Source organism: Vidua macroura, chromosome 1 (genome assembly GCF_024509145.1).
Source record: "Vidua macroura isolate BioBank_ID:100142 chromosome 1, ASM2450914v1, whole genome shotgun sequence".
Taxonomy (NCBI): domain Eukaryota; kingdom Metazoa; phylum Chordata; class Aves; order Passeriformes; family Viduidae; genus Vidua; species Vidua macroura.
The window spans coordinates 124,163,468-124,184,455 of record NC_071571.1 but is presented as its reverse complement, the minus strand read 5'-3'; positions in this window follow the sequence as shown (position 1 = coordinate 124,184,455).

Sequence of the window (20,988 nt, the reverse complement as noted above, 5' to 3'; positions counted from 1 at the left end):
GCAATGTTCCCTGTACTGTCCTGCTGACATGATTTAATCCTGGCCCACAGGGATTACCACCTAGTCTCCTGAAATTAGAATGAGTGCAGCTACACATTTCACACATGTCCCTGATAAGCTGTCACGTGGAAGCAGCCTTCAGTCATAACAGCCTGAGGTCAAACTGGAACTGGTCACTCAAAGCTTAAAGGTTCTGTATTGTATAACCAGTGGTAGCCATCCAGTCACCACACAATAAATATTTAATATAATTACAGTTTGCTCCTCGTAAACTTCATTCATTTGTGGGTACCACTAGTTTCCAATTTCTTGATGACAGAAACTGAAAATCAGCTGAACCTGAACTAAAAAGTCTTGTTTTCCTTGTCTTAAGATCACCTCAAATTGTATCCACTCTAGTTTCAAAATGTACATACAAAAGATTTGCTCCTGTAAAATGAAAAAAAAGGTCTACTTCACTTTCTGGACCGTGTCAAATGTCTGTCTCTGTTTACTTTCTTCCAACAAATTCCCTGAAGTGACAAATTGAATTATAGAGTAAATCTTCTGTGCTGTAAATAAGAACATGGCCCTGGTGGAGGAGGGAGAATTAAGAAGGTATTTTCACACATTAGTGATGACAACATATAATTGACTTGTTGCTCTGTTTTGTTATGCTACTCAGTGGTTATGCTGTCATCAATGACTTCCGAAATTAACTCACTCTCTTTGCACATATGTCCTCTTTGAATGCTTTAGGTAGAGGAAAAGTGGCTTACTCCACCTTGGAAATATTTGACATACATATTGTCATAATTTAAGAAAAGTGGTGAAACTAAATAAAAATTGAGGAAATGTGGTAGTTGTTTTGCATTAATCAGTGCAACTTTTGAAAAATCCTTTATTATTCACAGGACTAAACCACAAAATTAAACATACATTTAATATTAATAGTGTACATTTTAAGTACTTCAGACTCCAGAAGTTTAACTCTTGGACCTCAGTTCACAGTAGAAGATTATTTTGGAAAATACCTTATATCAGTGTTCTTATGTATACACACAATTTTTACGAAGTAACGGTAGCCAAAACATAACCTAAGTTCAAGATGAGCTCCTGGCATGTACTTGAGGTAAATGCCAAAATTCAACAGACAGGGGAAACAGGGTTAGAATCAATTTAACAAAATCAAATAACTAAACAAGTAACAAGAAATTAATCTTGGTAAACAAGGATAAAGATGTTACCTACTAGTAGTTTCAATTCTTCAAGTGAAAAAGTATACCCATATCCATAAATATGTCCTATCACTGGAGATCGGAGAAGTTTTTCACTGCAGTGCTTGCAGAAGTAAACACCCAAAGCCTTGCTTCTTTGTTTAGTATGATTTGTCATTGTTTCAGTTTTACATCAGCCACATAAATAAAATCATAGAAATGCTGGAAGACTTTGAAGGAGAACTGAAACCAAACCACAACTGCAATTACAGGGGGTTATGCTATGTCAGCCACAGCAAAGCTGTTAGATTACTTTTCTGTCTTAACCAGAATCACTATCTCAGTAGAAATACATATATCGATATAATGATGGAATAAGGAATGTCCTCCCAAAAAAGCTCATATGGTCATGCAAATGGAAACACAAATAATGCCTTTTCTTCATGCTGGGAAGCAAATAGATCTATAAGATCACCAAAAACACTATGGAGCAGAACTCCCACTGTCAGTTTGTTAATGAAAACTACATCAGCAGTGATTTTGTAAAGTGTTACTTAGTTAGCTATCATTGATTGTATGTGACAGTTTTGGATATGAAATTAGAACATTTTGCCTAAAATGCAAAAGTAGGCCTCTAATATATTGAGATGCTCAATATTCAGGAGGAAGTTCTCTTCCAAATAACCTTTGCATTCCACTAGGTACACTTGGGACATCATTTTTCTAGGAAGCCACAGCAAGTAAAGGAGCATTTCTTGTAAACATCGCAGCTGAGAAATCCAACAGTGTGGAAAATAGTGATCTGCTACTAGGCAAAAAAGCACACTGACTGAAATCATACTTGGAAACAACCAAAGCAAAGATGAGCATGAAATATTAAAGATATATAGACTATTGGTCCTAAGAAGAATAGAGGCTATTTTGCTGGGGTAGTTAGACAACAAATAAAACATATTCTTCCAGGAACTAGGAAAGGACGCATCATGAAATTAATTTTACAAATCTCCATTCTCTATGAGAGTACAGATTCAAAATTTGAATATTTACCAAGAGAAAGATGTGTCAACAGAATCTGTGCTTTCTTCAGAGACTGATACGTTTTCTGAAAAGAGAGATATTGGAAAAGACTAATAATGCAAAGTCCATGCATAAACTTGGGCTATTAATGATCCCATCAGAAATCAACACAGAAATAATAACACTGAGGTGATCTATGTAAAATATATGCCCCTGGAAATCTCAAATTGCAGACTGGATTTTTCAAAAGAGCTCAAGAATGTTGCAATCCTTAACTTGACTAACAGATAAAAAAGCTCCTTTTGAAGTCCAGACCAAGTCAGCTCCTTGTTCTAAAAAAAGCAAACAGCAAACCTAACCAGAACAGTAAGGGCAGCACTGAAAGTGTTGTACCTTATGGGAACTCATATTCCACATTGTATATCCTTTTGTTTAGCAAGAGCAAGGAATTAACAAGAGCAAGGAATTAACATATCATTTATTAATATTTTGTAAAAAAGACGAGAGTTGAATAAGACTGTATGATAGAGCACATTTCCACCCATACCCTGATTGCACAGGCAATGTGTAAGATTACTGGAGTGATCCACACTGTATATATATATTTGCCACTAATTGTCTTTGATCCTGTCCAGTCAGAGAGAAAAACAGGATAGAGTATTTAGTGCTATTTGTGTTTGAGTGAGCGCAATGTTTTCTGCCTTCATTGATCTGTGTGGCCAGCCACTTCTACATGTGTATGCACAATGTGTACGTGTGCTCAGGTGCCTATTGCAAATATATGCTCAGTCTTGTTGCTGCCTAGGTCTGGGGACACCTGCTGCAGCAGCTTCCCCTCTATTGAGTGAATCAGTGTATTCAAAATCTTTTTTCTTACAAAAAACCCCAAAACAATAAAACCCAAGAGTTTTACAAAACACATAAATCAATTAGAATAGACTCCTTCAAGAGATTATTAACTGTTGGAGTACATTTGAGGAGAACTAATCAAAATCTCTGTAAATGACAATGGTCACTTTTCTCAAAAATGTAACAGCCCAAATCAACACATCTGAGAGAAATAAAGGGTGACTTGCTGTATTACTTTCTTAAAAAGTAAAAAAAAGACTGTGGGATGCCACAGTGAGGTAGCTTCCATTCTATTCTCTCATCCTTTTTCAAGGATTCTGAAATAGTTAAAAAAAGTAAAAGAAGTCAAATCTTCCTAAATCCAAAATCCACAAGGAGTGTTTCCAGAATCTTGGTGTTGAGGGATCATAGCTGCCATTGAGGCAATTTTGTTACAATTTTGCCAAAGAATTTTAACACTTCAAAAGGAAAGCAAAAAACCTGAAAGAAAAAGGAAAACTTTAGAATTATAGGCTCCTCTTCATCCTAATCCTAAATTAGCTGATTGAAACTGAGCCAGGCCTCCATCATTCTCTTCTTCCTTCTAAAGCAAAGAGTCCAAAAAGAGTAAATTGAAAAGTCCAAGAACAGACACAGTATTAAAGAGGTATGGGCATTTCTGGTATCATTCTTCACATACATCCATTTTGTCTGCAATATGTAATAGCCATAACATTTGTGATGAAAGGTTTTAAATGGGTGTAGGAGCATGGATAAAAAAAAAAAAAAAAACCTGAGAGAGGACTATATAAAAGCTAGGAATTATAGCTGCCATTTGCTTCTTGATGCGGATGCAGAAAAGCAAAAATATTTATATTCGTATCTTGACGTTGACTGACAATCTGTCAGGTCGATCATGAAGTGAGTGAATTTGGTAACATGAATGAATTTGGTAATATCCTGTAGGATATTACATGTACGTTTCATATAGGAGTAAAATGTACAAAACAATCGAAAGGAGATAACTGAGAGGGGACTTCATCAATATCTATAAGTATCTAATGTGGGGATGCCAAGAAGATGAAGCCAAACTCTGCTTAGTGATTCAAGCAATAGGACAAGAGGCAATGGCAGAAACTGAGGCACAGAAGTTTCACCAGAATGTGAGAAAGGGCTTCTTTACTGTGAGGGTGATCGTGCACTGGAACAAATTGTCCAGAGAGAGTGTGGAGTCTCCCCCCCTGGAGATATTCAAGAACCATGTAGACACAAACTTGTGCCATTTGCTCTGGGATGATCATGCTTGAGCAGGGAGGCTGAGCCTGATAACCCACTGTGGTCCTTTACAACTTTACCAACTCTCTGATTCTTGCATCATATTTTGAAAGGACTGTTTTCCAACACTCTCCTTGGCTGCCGCTACCCAGACCATAGAAAAAAAAAAAAAAAAAAAAAAAAAAATCAGAGGAAAAAACGCCACTTGGCATGTGGCAGGATATTGAAGGAAACAGCAATTCACGACGCTAAACTCTCACTTATAAGGCAGAGCTGACTCAGCTAGTATCTCTTATGTCTTCTTTTAACCTGATCTGTTGATCCTGATATCTTAAAATGGAAAATAATGTTTTGGTGCCACTTAAATATTTGAGTGACCATAGAGTAAAACAGATTTGCCTGAGAGAAACAAAACAGTAGATGCTCCTCATATATCCAAGAGGTGTAACCACTTCTTATTAATACAGCAGTACATTTAGAAAGAATTTAAATGACTGGTCTATTCCAAATGTAAAGTAGGGCATACTGTTGACAGTGCTGCCATCGACAGTGGTAGGTGCTGCCATGATTCAGTTAAGCCATTCAATTTCTCTCAATGTGTATCTAGAGCCCATCTGGAAGACCAGAAATTGTTGCTCCAGATACTTATGTGTAGCTGCAGCTCTCATATTGCAACACTGTAGAAATGTTCCAAATATATTAAAAAAAACCCAAAACAAAGCAAAACAAAAAAAAACACACCCAAAATCATAATATTATCATCAGCTGCAAAAAAGTTTAAGTTTTGAAGTGAGCAGTTGAAAACTGAAGTTAATGACTTTACACTTTTCATAATTTTTATTCTTTACAGCAATTGAAAATTTGGAGATTATGATCTAAAATATACTACATAGACACTCTATGCAGACAAAACAAATCTAAGTTAAGAATCATCCTGAAGAGGTGTGCGCTCAGGTAACTTCCTTTTCCCTGTTTCCTGAGTGAAGCAGTTACTCAGAAGTTGATAACCTTGGATGGTGCAGTCTATGCATATGACATGTATTGAAGACAAGTGTTCATCAATTCAATGATCCTACACTCTATGGGTTTTATTTATTAAAATTATATTTTTTTCCTGATTTTCTAGTTTCTGTTGATATTGGTACCCAGTTAAAAATTATTAGGTTTTCTTTAATGTTTAGAACATTTATTCCATCTTTCTAGTTGCCAGAATGCAACAAGTAGTTGCCTTCTTTATTTTTTATGAAGTAAAAGAAATTACAACCTTCCAGAGAAGCTTCTATGCCTTAACCAAATGCACCACAGGTAGCAGTAGTGCATTATATTGCATTATATATATTGAGCATTTTCTAGAAAAACTGCCACTATCTTGTCACGATACAGTGGAAGTCTTGGGTATAAGATTGTCAAAGACTGTAGACAACACCATCCACAATTCCAGTGATACCTCACTTGTTCATTACTTACTGTGAAGACATTACCAATGCCTTCAAAATTACCAATTTACAGAAGGAAAGGAACCTATACTGACTCTATTTTGTAAAATAGTCTCAGTTTAACAGTTTGTTTTGTTTTTTTTTAATTTTATATACTCTGGTATAAATAAATTATTCTAAATATATTGTAATAAAATTCTGGTAACTTTGTTGATCTATTTAAAAACAAATTTGATTTCAAAAGGAGAGAAACACGCCATTCTCACATACTGCCACATTCTCTATGCTTCAAAATTAAACAAAGTCTACAACCAAGTTGATTAACTACTCAGTATAAACACAAGCTACACAATGCCATCTCTTCCTTTATAATTCTAAGCAATAGTTCATAAAAGTAATATGAAATTTTTACAATGAACTTATCAGGAAAATAAAGTTGTGGTTTTACTTAGAGATTTTTTCCCCACCAGATATAAATATACTCCAGTGTAATTAATGCATATTCCACCGTTGAAAATAAATAAAATCAAAATTTATTGAGGCTTCACACACAGCATCTTTTTCAAAATTCTTTGCATGTTACATCTGAAAGCTTTGTTCTGAGATCTTTTGTCACTCCTATTCTATGGGTGAGCTGTATTGAAGTTTTGACACATCTTCCTTTCAACTTCTCTGAAATCGGATTTAAAAGTGAGAAAGGCATTACACCAGTGAGCTTCTTCAGCTGTAAGCACATTCTGATTGTCTGCTGAAGGCTACCTGTGCTGATGAACAATTACCTTTTGGTCTTTCAGCTGTGTATTTAGATCAACAGAAAAGACAAAAATAAGAATAAGTAATGTTCTAAACATGCTATAGGTTAACCTTTCCATCATTATATATCATTCCTTACTATTTAATTTATGTTTACTTCTACCAAGGTACCTTACTGTTCCATTAGCTTACACATTATATGCACAAGAGAAATCTTTTTGTAGTGAGCTTTTTAATAAACCTTTACAAGCATTTCTTGATATATTATAAATATCTAAGTTGCTAAGAGTTATCATCTCATCATTTTGTAGTATTCCTACCTGTAACATGTCAAAAAAATGTTACTAAAATATGTTTGTCTATCAACTACCATAGTTTGATTTTTCCATCACTCAAAGGCAGATTTCTAGAACATGTTTTCTCATTAGGAAACAATTTTGTATTTTCTTTGAGTATATTTTTCATTTTAAGATTTCCAACTTCTTTGTTTTCATATTTGCTTTTTTGAATCCCTTTACTGTTGTGCAAAAAAAAGAACCTACTCTCTGCAGCAATCTCCATTCTGCAAAGGTCATTTATAATGAAACTTATTGTATATGCCTAATTTTATATTGCATAATAAATCTTCAGCTACCCCTATATGTGACAACTCTGAAGGTTCAATCAGAGGTTGGATGTATCAATATTTAATGTATCTCTTAATAAAAAATTAGCACAGGCCTTCACTGAAAATAAGTGTTCTTGGTTTATGTGGTCTGCTTCACAGGACTATTAAAATGATTTTTGTTACAGTGTTACTATTCATATAGGCATAGGAATAAAGTTAACTATTAGGTTAAACAAAGCAAAACAGGCACTGAAACATGTCTGCCCTCACAGGGAAAAGGTGCTCAGCGAAAGAGTGGCAAGCTACAAAGCACAACAAAATTCAGTACCAAGAAGAAAGAAATGTCTATCTACATAAAACAATCACTTATTGTAATATAGCTCACAAAAAACCAGTCATACTTTATTCTATATTAGTGTAAAAAATATGTGGTTAGCATGTTTTAGATAAGATAGTGACAGAAAAGGACAATTATATACCTAAAATGTTGTGTTTAACAAACTACTAAACCTTTACTGAATACACTGGTGTGTTTCAATTTTGCTTAAAAGATTCTGTTGTAAGGGTCTCTGATTAGTCTTATTAGAAATAGTCGTCATTCTATTTTCAAAATAAGTGTAACCAAGAAAAAAAAAATTGGTTTTTTTTGACTTCCTAAAATCTTTATTTTTCTGTGCAGTGCATTTGTTATTATATTTTTCTCAAGACTACAGGTATAGCCAAACATTTTTAAACCTCCGTTTTGATTAAAAATACTTCTGCTCTCATTTGTATACTTAAAAATTGATTTATAGTAATGTAAATATTCTAACTGAATCTACTCTGCAGACTGTTTACAAATAAACTTTTCTCTTTTATACTTAAATGCCAGATAGTAATTTGATGAAAAGCAATGACTTACATTCAGCTATTTAAGACAATAAAATTTTTCATGGTTTCACTTGTGCTGCAGTGAATATACTGCAAATTCTACCAGTCTGACAGATTCAATCTGTCCATCTGTTGAAATGACAGTTCGTATTTGCAGCATCAAATATTTCAAGAATTGCCAAATATATTAGTAATGATGAAGAATGCAAGGAGCACGAAGTACATTCTGGTTGTAAAATAAAATTTCAGAGACAACCACCCCAACCAGTCCACACATATGTTCAGATAACACTGGTTAAATTCACTAAGTTAAAAAAATCCACAAGCTTTTCGTAAGTTTTTCTTTGCCATCTGATGAACCAAGCCTGCCTCTTGCTGTGTATATATATATTTTTTTTTTTTATTACTTTTTTTTTTTGTAATAACTTTTGTTTGCTGTTTGGAATATTAATTTTGCTCTCACTTTTAGAAAATGTGTAATGTCTGTGCAGGAGCTGTAAGAGGTTTTCTGGGGAAGAATATGAAGAATATGTGCTGCAGACTGGTTATAGCTACAATTGTATTTGTCTCAAGAGTCTGTTGTCAGAAGATGCTGACATACTGAGTGATCCAGCATAGCTTCTAAACACTCCTTAGCTACTAGCTTCAAACAGGTAATTTATCTTCAAATATAATTGATGTACAATCTGAAGATTTGTGTTAAGTATTTTTCTTAATCAAGCTGTGTGTATCTAACATACACTTGAGAGACTAGTTTTATGCATCCAAGTTTAACAAATGATGCTTTTCAAATTAAAATCTTCTGAAAACAAGTTCTAACAAAACATTGCATTATAGTTACAGCACACTTCTGAAACTTAATCTTTAAACAGTATTACATTTTGTGGATTAAAAGATACATTTCTCAACTCTTCACACTGTTCAAATTAAATAAGCTTCAATATAATTTTCCCACAAAGAGAGCTTATTCTTAATGGAGTTGTCTAACAAAGACTGATTTTACAGTTTTGATTGTTTTGTCTCTAATCATTTAGGATGCTAAAACCCACAACTGAGCAAAAAAAATTTTTTTGAATACCATGACCACTTCTAAAAAAAAATCAAGAGCCTAAAACATGTCAAATCAATTAGTAACATTTTGCAGTACCCTTTATGGGAAAATTATATTAACTTATTCTAAATAAGCATACAAAAAACCTCTGTAAAATATCAAACACAAATACTGACTTCAGAAATCAGTAGAAGTCCAAATCTGGTAGCATCCTATCTTGGTAAAAATTCCAAGGCATACCTAATTTTAAACTTAGCTGAAGCTTAAATATTAGCTTATTTAAATTTATAATGTGAAATGCAGGAAGTAATAACAAACAAATTCAGAATACTTATATATATAAAAAAAGATATTTACTGATGCCTGGCTATTGTCCCTGTTACTTGAACTCCAGATCTCCAAATACAATAAAAGTAACAAAATGAGAAAAGCTGCAGTCAGCCAAAAGATCCTATGATTCTAATACAACTCATGAAATAGCAGTTAAATACTTTGTATTGTTCAGACATGATACTATCATTCTGTTTTTAAATGAAGCCTAACAAACAAACAACACATACACAAAAAACAAAACACAAAGAAACTCTAAACAAACAGCTGCCACAAGTAAGACAGAGCATTATGTCCTAACTTACTAAAAAGTTTTATCATTCATTATGTACATTATCTCTTTGACTCGCTGAATTGGAAAGACTACAGCAAGGTCCAGTCTGTCAAAGCCCTGCATTTGGGGCTGAGCCAGGCAGCAGCTGCTACACAAGCTGGGCAACACTGCACTAGAGGTAGATGACACTGATAGACTTCAGAACTTCTCTTCTTCCATTCCCACAGAAACAAGGCTCCCAGTGCTCTACATCTCCCTGTCCAGCCAATAGAAGTTTGGTAAGTTGCATGTTGCCAAGAGGTGCTGAGGTACACACACGCAGCACAAATAATATGCATGTGGCCAAGCACACAGATTGCACAGTGAGAAGTGATGTGGCCCATACTGTAGACCACATCAACACAAACAGCTTTTATGCAATTGTGAACAGCACAGGAAGTCCAATTTTCTCTTTTGTCTGCTCTCCAACCTCTATAGTCATATAGAGGTTCATCATATAGCCTATGATAGTCAAAGTGGTGTTCCCAGATCCTCGTCTATCCTCTTTTCGACAGGCAGTCCCAGGGATCCTTCAGACCATGTTGTCTCAAACTCATTCTTTCTCATCAATGGCAGTCACACCTCTTGTACTACTCATCTGTTTGTCCCATTTGGAGTTTATTACCATTCAAATGCACAGGCTCACAAGAGAGAGCTTTGCCCACATACAAGGGTTAGAAAAAAGATTTCATAAAACTGCAGAATACACCGAAGTGAAAAAGCATGGGGTTCAGCCAGAAAACTGTATATATGATTCTTTGGTATATATGGTTCTCTGCTGAACCACAGTTGTTCCTACCCAGTGCCGAGGTGATTTTTAAAGTCCCTTCAAACCCTAACTATTCTATTTCTTTGCTGCTGGTGGATGCCACACTCAGGGCAATAGGCTAAATGTTCTCCTCTGACAGTATGAGGAGCAGCCAGTTCAGTGTGCTCCATTAGGTTGCATAGGCTTCTTTCTCTGCCTTTCACATTGCTCCTCTGAGTGTCACCAGGTCCTGTGTTTAATTTGATTAGCTTTCAGTCAGACAACCCAGCCCCCACCTTTCAAAAGGAGTGGTAGTCTGAGTTTTTACTATGTAGCTACTTTTTTCACAAAACTTACAAAAATATGTTTGAGATTTGGATTTTAGTTTTGATTTTGAAATCTCTAGAGGACAGACTGGAAGGCTGATAACATATGACTAAATTTTGTAGGAAATGAGGAATAAAATATTAGTAATCTTCCTTTTCTTCTTCTTTTGTTACTTCACTTTCTTCTTCATCTCTCATTAAGTAATTAATTTCTCCCATTGCTAGTAAATCTAAGGACACTTATTTTCTGTCTTGGCAAGAAATTCCTTTCAACCCCATATGATTTACAATTATTATCATCAGCTTTTGTCCTGCTTTTTGCATTTTCCTTTTTGCATTTTTCAGAAGTATTCAGTGCAAGCTGGACTCACCTTTAATCTCATTGAACAAAAATCTAGAATTTATATCTGAATTCTTCCATTCATTTTCACTCAAGATTTTTGTCAAACTTGAAAATACACTGAAATTAGTCAGTGTCTACTTGTCCTTTTAAGTACTTCATTCCATCATTCCTAATTTGTTTGCTGTTCCTGCAGAACTAGGAAGCAGCCTCTGTTTTTCTTCTTCCACTTTGCCCTAGTGAAAACAGATCATGGCTTGTGGCTACCTAGAGCTGTCTTAAAAAATGAATGTCCTGGCTGTCTCCCCTCTCAGCTTCTTGCCCACACCCACAGATTGCTCCCTGAAGAGCCAGAGTGAGAAACACAGAACATGTTGTGGAAGCAGTGTTCAGCAACAGCTAAAATCTCACTGTGTTGTTAACTCTAATTTGGTCACTAACATAAAACACAGTGTCATATACAGACTGCTGTAAAGACAATTATCTTCAACCCATTCAAACATACATCCCAGTAGTATTTTCATAATTTTGCAAGACAACTCAAAACCTTTTCTTAATATTTTTATTCAAGCATTGGTTAAGATGCCCATTTTACCTTCCATCCATCTAGTGTCTGTAGTAATTTTATCAATTAATGTATAAGTTAGGGGTAACCCAATTAAATTGATGAAGAATAGTAGTGAAAACTGTGGAAATAGCTTTGGCTTGGAAACTCAAAATTCTTGTAACTACACACACAGATGTGGGCCTTTTTGCAGTTTACTTTTCTTGCAAATATACTACATGGCATTTTTATAAGATGGTATTTTATCAGAGCTTTGTGTTTGCGTGTACAACTTTTATATAGCAACATACAACATATTAATGCTCACTTTAAAAGTTGATACATCTTTTAGTATTAGTAAATAAAATACCCTAATTTGTGCAGAAATATATCATTACATTGAAAATCACATACATTATAGAAAGCTTATATTACTAAAATTAAAATAATTATTCTTCTCTCCCATAACTTTTCACTATTATGGAAAAGTTATGGGGAAGAAACATGTATGATGATGAAATTATGAGTAAGGTAGCACAAAATAATAATTATTTCAGTTAAGATTATGAAAAATCAAATGACACAAACATGTCTAGGTACATATTGTCCAACTAAAGAAAATACATGACAATTTGCAGCAAGAAAAATCTGCCAGAATGCTAACTGTAGCTAATGTAATGCTAATTTCAGTGAAGGCTGCCAGTATTACTGAGACTGGCAGAGTGGGAACTTGGAATTGCATATTCAGTTCCATCAATTACTTCTCCAGAACAGGACATTTGGAGGATGCATTTCTTGGAACTGTTCTCTGGTTCTGCTCTTTTAAGAGTATTTCAAGATTCACTTCCAAGTAACTTTCACTACAAAGGAAAAGTACTGCTAAGAAAAATGCCCCATGAGAACACACCTGTGAAGAGGTTGCACTTGAGAGAGGATACTTGTTACAGATTTTCAATTGTTGCTTATTTATAAATTCACTACCCACATTTCTCTCCCTCCCCTTTTCAAAACCTATGTTTTAAATATTTCTGGATTGCTAAGGACAAAAGCTGTGTGTTAGTCATTATTTTTTAGTATTTTATATAGTTTAAAAGGTTAAACAGAACCACCAGGTTGCTTTAACATACTTGCAGCGCAAACTCACAGAGTATAAATATATAGATGGACAAGCATTCAAAGAATTCTACTCACGTAAAACCATGATATAAGATAGCATTCAGCAGCTAGTCAGTAGAAAAACCCCATCAGTGAAATGCAAGTTAAGAGTTCAAATTACGGTGTGAAATTTTCCTAACTATTCATGAAGTAGAGGCATTTCAGTTTATCTGATCTGGTTTATTTTTGGAGAATTTTAGGAGCGTATCTGTAGCATATTTGAGGGCAAACCTTTGAGGCAAACTGTTCACTTATCAAGGCAAAAATCATGTAGATTCATTAGGGCTAAGATCCAACTACACCTGCTTTACTGTATTTAAGAAAAATGCTTGAAAAATACATTAAATAAAAAAGAACACTGTAAAGAAAACAGAAATAGAGAAATAGAGAGCTTGATGTGTAGAAGTGCATAAACTGACACCTTAGGCATCTCAGAGATGATGGAACTGTTCCAAAGGAAAGCTAGGAAGAAAATGATAAAGCCCTGGATGTATTGCCAATAACTTTGCTGCAGAATCAAACACTGGGCTGAAGAGCACCTACCCTAAGTTACAGAGAAAGGTTTTCAGAAAGAGAGAAATTAGGTGTCAAAAGGGCAATGTACATGGCAACGCATCTGTCTATGGAGAGAAAGTAAGATATTAGGGCAGGGAACTGAAGAAAAGAGTATTAAAGTAAAAGACACAAATAATTTCCTTTGACACATCTTTTCTTTCTCATATCTTTTACCAAACTGAGAGAAACATTCCAGAGCAGACAACAGACATAATGAGCTGTAACCCACAAAGTCAAGTTTCTTTTGTGTGCCTCTTTGAGAAAGCTACAGACCAAGAACTACAACCCAGGCAGCAGGGTGATACAGGTCTGAGAGCTTCATTGAATGAATAAATAATACTTTTGTCATTCAGTATGAATACCTATACTCACAACTGCCTGTGATTCTTAAATATCCTCCAAGGACAGCTACAGAATTCTGATTACTTTAGCTTACATGTCAAAACTGTGCTAGAAAAGGCATTTTAGCAGCAGTCCTCCATTTATGACAGGCATGCAAATACCTAGGCAGACATAATAATGTATCATTCTCTGAAAAAAAAACATTCTACATGTGCTACACAGATCGAAACTTCTTTGTCATTTAAGATGACTTATGGTCAAACTTATTCTCAGTTTATGAAAATAATACTACAAATTCCATTTCATCTTCTCTCAGCCTAAATTATTGCAATTGTTAGAGGAACTACTATTTTTGTGCAAAGGTAGCAATTAAAAGTCAGTCAAGATCAAGAGAGACTTCATCCATGCCAGTAAATTAAATGTGCCAGGAACTACTTTTTGTCACTGAGGCCAGTGGTCATGGATCAGTCAGCATCCATGATTTGAAACGTGTACTGCCTATTGGAAAAGAGCCTAAACCCATACAAATTCCTGAACAATTCCTGAGAATAAGTTGGGGAAGCACAAATTGCATGAGAATCCCTAAAAGCAGCAGACATTCTTACCTTTACATTTATAAATAAAAGCGCAGCCTTTTATGCTGGACCAGTAAAAAAAAAGTACAAAAGAAGGCATGATTCCTGACCTAATTAATCTGTAACACCATTTGAAATTAAATCGTAAGTGAATGTGATAAATTGGAAGAAGAGAGAACTGAACACTGTAATTAAAATATGACAACATGAATATGTAAGCTGTAAAACTTGATTGTTACACCCTGTGCAAAGGTCTGGATTCTTTTCAGGGAGATGAGAAGAAGAATCATTCATCAGCTTTGCTCTACTGATGCAAAATTTAGCAATCACTGGCTGGTCAATTTATTTAAAGAACACCATAAGGTGGACTAAGAGGAACAAGTTTAAGAAAAATATGAACCCAAGCAGAATACAGCATTTTTCAGGATTGTAATGGAAAAAAGTGTAAAGACAGCCAATGAAGGAGCAGAAAAAGAAATTTCACATCACAGAAAAAAAAAGGAGGAATTTGAAATATGTGACATAGTAAATGACAAGTGTTAGAAATTAGAAAAACCCATGAGGGTAAAAAAAAGAGACATGAGAAGAATAAAAAGTGGCATGGCTAAAATGATGCAGGAGGTAAATGGTCTGACTACTTTAGTTGAAAATGTTTGCTCAGTGAAACTATGGTAGAAAAAGAGGAAAGAGATTAGAGTCACGAACATTTGTAGAGATTCCTCAGGCAACTGGGAAAAGCAGTTAAGGAAGCAAACAAGATAACTTAAGGTGGTGAGTGGGTCGACAAGAGTTTGTGATGCCAGAGAAAACAATCAACATGGGTGAGATCACAGAAACAATCACAGAATCACAGAATCATGGAATATGCTGAGTTGGAAGGGACCCACAAGTATATCCAAGAGTCACACCATGTACCTGACTGCATTGTTCAAATGCTTCTTGAATTCTTCTCAGGCTTGGTGCTGTGATCACTTCCCTCAGGAGCTTGTTCCAGTGTCCAACCACCCACTGCGTCAGAAACCTTTTCCTAATATCCAACCTAAATATACCCTGGCATAGCTTCAGTCCTTGGGACCTGTCACTGGTCACCAGAGAGAAGAGAGCAGTTTCTGTCCCTCCTCTTTCCCTCATGAGGAAATTGTAGACTGAAGTGCAGTCTCCCCTCAATCTCCTCCAAGCTGAACAGACCAAGTGAACTCAGCTTCTCCTCATATGGCTTCTCCACAAGGCCCTTCACCATGCCTGTGTCCCTTCTTTGGATGGGACATTCTAATATCTTCTTTATATTGTGACAACCAAAACTGCACAGAGGACTCAAGGTGAGATTGCACCAGTGCAGAGCAGAGTGGGACAATCCCCTTCCTTCCTTGCCTGGCTGGCAATGCTGTGCCTGATGTACCCCAGGACATGCTGAGGAATGAATTGCTTCAAATCAGTGAAAAGATAAAAGGGACAGAAAAATCACATAGCAGAAAAGTGTCATTTCTGACCATCCTGTGTATGAAGAAACCACAGAATAAGACCTCCTAATGAAAGAGATCTAAGTGGTAGATATGAGGCTTAAAAAGTGAATCAGATAATTAGAAATGGCAATGACAGCTAGGATAGAGAAAAAAAGGCGAAGGCCTGGGTAAATGTTAACAGAGGGAGGATAAATACAGAGAGATGGGCTAAGAGGGGAAGACCCGAGGTACGAGAAGCTAATATAAATTAACTGGTAGAAAATACAGATAAAACACTGAGACACAGACAGCTGTTAGGTGACTGGTGGAACTCATAAGCCATCTACCAAAAACAATAAATGAACTAGTAAACAAGGCAACATAGCAATTAAGAAAATTATCATATAGCAGAGTAACAAGTTGCATGTGCTGATACACATGTTCAATAAGGAGGACAAAACAGAGACTTAGTTTGGTTGGTCAGTAACAGTCAAAGAAGCTGGACAGCAGCTGAACACCAGATGTTGGGGCTGCAGCTATCATCTAACTGTAGTGAAGTCAAGGACCTGGATCAAGTTTCCATGATGAATTTTGTGTTCAATATATGACCAGTACATACCAAAGGCTTATGGACCACATTTGAAGGAAGAGTAAAGATCTGCATATGTACACAGGTTTTCAGTATAGACTAGGAAAACATCAGGAGATATAACAGTAAAGTGATTGCTGAATTACGAAGGGCAGGTTTAACCACAAATCTCAAAAATACACAATGACATATTATAATCTAGATTTTTAAGCTTGAGGAGAACCGCATAAATAAAGACAGCAACCTTTTAAAATTACTTGAAAAAAATGCAGAATTTATATTAACTTTGGTCATAGATATGTACCTTAAACAACCCATATAATTAGAGAAAGTACATTTCCACAAAAATTTATACTTAGGAATGAGCTAAAGAAAACTGTGTTCAGGGTCTAAACATGAGTAGTCATGGTCTTTTTAGCTAAATATAAATGATGGTTTGTTTTACTTGGTATACTAATAAACAAGCTTATCTGCAAGATGTTTTATTATTTTCTTATTGTTCAAAATATATCTTTTAAAATAGAAACATTACAGAAGAATCATCAGTCTGATGTAACAGTCCTACTACTATTGCATGTTAATATTTTTAAACTTATTACTTTCTCCAACGTTTATAGTAGTATTACTTTTTAGAAGCTATATTTTTTCCTGTTTGCTTTCTAATTGTGTGGCTTTTTGAAATCATGTCTACAGTCGAAGTTGATTTGTAACTAAATTCTAATTTACTCCTTCATTCTGCATAATAAAAATCCCCGCATTGGACAAATTCATATTTTCCCCTCAACAAAATCTGTAAATATATTACCAAGATTATTTAATACATTCAGTAAATTGCCATCACGTATTGTATGGAGCTTAACTAAAAATCATAGTAAACATACAATTTTTGAAAGAAAATCTCTGATTCCATTTATAATAAAATGATCAGATTTTTTTGGAATTTTTCCTTGTATTCCTTTAAAATATTCTTTTAAACAAATAATCTGGTTGTACTATTTCTAAAACTATTATGACTTAAATTTGGAGATTATTAATATCTTGGATATAATTAATCAATCATTGTAATAAGCCATAACACCAGTTTGAAAGACAAACATATAGGCATTAGTCAGACAGGAGTATAGTTGAATAAATAATTTTAACTGGATCATTTTTTTTAATCATTCAAGTTATACAAACGGAACATTTTCAAACAACTTTCTAAATTAAAAACCTGCTACAAAACATAAAAGTAAACTCCTTTTCTAAGTAGTCTTGGTCAATAATAGAACTAATTGAAAACCTATAAATTTAGCACAGTGCAGCATGTAGTCTCTATCTTGCTCTGCCTATACATCAATAGGTCATTCTCAGTTAATTAAGTGAAGGCATAATCAGCTTAATTTATGTAGTTCAGGTCAGTTAATGATATCTTAGCACAGTACCTGAACATTTGGCCTGCCCATATAACTAGCTGGATATGCCCAGTTCATTCTGTAGCTCTTCAACTTCAGCTCTTCATTTTTTATCTCAGATTTCACTTTACACAGCTTAGTCTGGAGCTGCTAAGTCTAATTTCTCGAGGATGGAGCTGAAATAAAACCAGAACAAATTAACAGGTTAACAAAGCCATGTGATTGGATTGTAGTGTGTGATAGTCTTTTACTCAGAAAAATCATAAAAGGAGACAGTTCCAAATTAACTACTTGTATCATTTAAGTATGCAATATTTTTAAATACTATAATAATAGTACAACAATGAATTATAAAAACCAAAGAGATAGGGTTGAAAAACATCTATTTTCCCCGTAAATTATATAGTTTTTAAACAGCCATAAGAAGGAAGAATTTTATGGAAAGAACAACTTACAGTGTGGTACCTCAAGAAAATGATCATCCTTTTCCTGTTGCAGAGAAAGTGTTTTCTTCTGCTGTCTCTGTAGCTCATCTTCGCCTCTCTGAAGCTGCAAGTTTACACACAAAGACAAACCACAATGTCAACCAATTGGACCTCACTTAGGGAACCAAAGAGATCGATTTGTAAAGCAAAGGATGAACAGGACCCCATTTCTGAAGTACGTTGCTCAAACTGCTCTTTCATTAAAAGATGCTCTCTTTTATTGATTTTGGCTTAAATAATGAGAAAGCTTATCCAAAAATCTTTAGCATTTGGGCTCAAGTTAAGGAAATCAATAGAGTCATTTCCCATTTGAACTGCATATGTGAGTTTTATGTACGAGAGACAAGACAAAGCCCAAATCGGATAAATCAATAACATTGTCAATAGAACATGAGGCTGACAAATGGCATTTTTAAGCAATTAAAGAGAGCTGTAAACATACAGAAGCTAATCAATTACAGTGTTCTGCTATTAACAGTTTTTAATTTATACAAACATTGTTAGGAGTCCTGGGGAATGAAGATAACAATACATGTTTCTTGCTACTGTTTAGGGATTATGACATTAAAGCTCTTGTTCTCTCAGTATGTAAATCTTCCAGTGGTCATGGGAAGAAAAGGAAACACTTAATTAATCATTGAATCCCCATACTATTATGTCAACATATGTAATAAACGTATTGGATACAGACCTTGACTGTGTTTTTTCACCCAATATGGAGTACAAGGACCACTGAAATATGTAATTATTCAGTAGAACAAAGCATAGAATCCTAAAAATGTCTATAGGTCACCTAATTGGACTCACTCAGAGTAGAACCCCAGCCAGTACTAGACTGGGTCAACTTTGGCTTTTTCTAGATGAGTCTGAAAAAAAACCCAAGGATGGAGATGTCATGACTCAATTTCATAAAGTGTTCCAGTGCTGTATGACCCTCTTGGTGAAGTACGTCTTCTCATGCTGATGCCAAAGCTGAAACTTTTGACTTTTGCCTTTTAATATACCAGGGGCTGGTAGTAAGGAGAGTTAGCGTACCTTGCAGTACCTCATCCTCATAGTGTACCTTCAAAGTGCACTGACTGTTATTAAGGGTCTCTTTAGCCTTTCTTTCACTGGGTTAACCAATTCAACCCTAGTTGAAGACCCTGTTCTTCAGGTCTCTAACCATGAAGATGGTTAACCAAGACTCTACTCTGGTTAGCCCTCTTTCGGATTCTTTCCAGTTTTCCAAAATCCTTCTTGAACTGCAAGATGGATGTAAACAAAGTTTATGTGAAGTATGAAGGGGCAATATTATCCACATTCCTTCCAATGTAGCCCAGTTTGCCTTATTTGTGGTGAGAGCATTCCATTCATACACAACTTGCAAGCCACTATAACCTCTCCTTTCAGCAGAGCTACTACCAAGTCAGTTAGTTACCAGACCCTACTCAGGAACTTAACCATTTTTTTCTGAAGTGCAGGGCTTTTGCAATTCTCCTTCTAAATTTGTTAGGTTTCTGTTAGTCCAGCCCCTCTGTTTCTCAATGTTTTTCCATCCAGTGTCACCTAAATTTAACTTCTCAATTTTGCCTCGTGAAAATTTGCTGTGTGTCCATTCTATCTCATCATCTTGAAATATTTTCATCATTGATGAAAATAACTGAATAAAAAAGGCAGCAGTATTGACTGGATGTCATCTGGAAGCTGAGCCATTAATTACTATCTTCAGAGTCCAAATGCCTGCTCATTTTTCAATCCATCTACCAACTCATTCATCCAACATATTCATCTCAGCTTATAAATAAAAAATACAATTGAAAAGTATGTTAAAAGTTGTGTTTGAGTTATATTGCATAGGCCCATGTATCTAATCCTTCCAACAAAGGCAATCAGATTAGTCAATTGTAATTCTTGTGCTGTTCAGGTGCAACAAGTGCATCTTCATAATTCAGCATGCACAACCCTTTCTCATAACATAATTCTCAAAATGCAAAGGCACATATTATTCTTGAAGATAAAAGACAAAAAAATATTGAGCCTTATCAGCAATAAGAGCAGTATTTAAATAAATAAGTAGTTTTGAAATGACCATATATACATTAACATGAGGCTAGCACTGCCATTTTGCTACTTGTATACATCCTTCTTTTCCTTTTCCTCCTTACAATTGCTCATGCCCAGCATCCAGATAAGGTAACAGAATTCATATTCTTGTTCATCCAATGGGATGTACATCTAGAAACAACAAAGAGTTTTGAAAGAGAAAAGTAACTCCAAAACTTGTAATTTTTGACTCAAAAAACCTCAAAGATTATTCTCTACCACTGTGTAACTTCTCTTTCTTCTATTGATAACTTAAATGTCCATTCACCCTTTAAATAACTCCAAGAAAATGCTTTATCAACAATATAGCAGAGCAGTGTTGGAGCAGTTAAAGCAATCACCAAATGTAGAACCGTATTTGCCTTCAGTGACCCAAAACAATTCAGTGGTGGTATGACAGGAAATGAAGAAAAAGTTTCTGAACAATGCCAGTAATATTTTCAGATTTCTTGTGGATTATGGCCTGATTCTATTAGGAGGATTTATTTCAACAGTTACATAGTGCAACTCAATTCAGGCCACTATCCGTTTGGACAGCCATTGAATAGAAACGGCTAAATTTGCAAAATGAAAAGCACAGGAAATTTCCTGATGCCTGTGGACCTGTGAATACTAAGAATGTTCTTGAGTTTGAACATATGAAAGGTAAATGCTTATTTCAGAGATCTCAAGCTTAAGAAAGAAAACTGGAAGCTTGATTTACTGGCTACAGATGAAGGGAGATAAATTTAG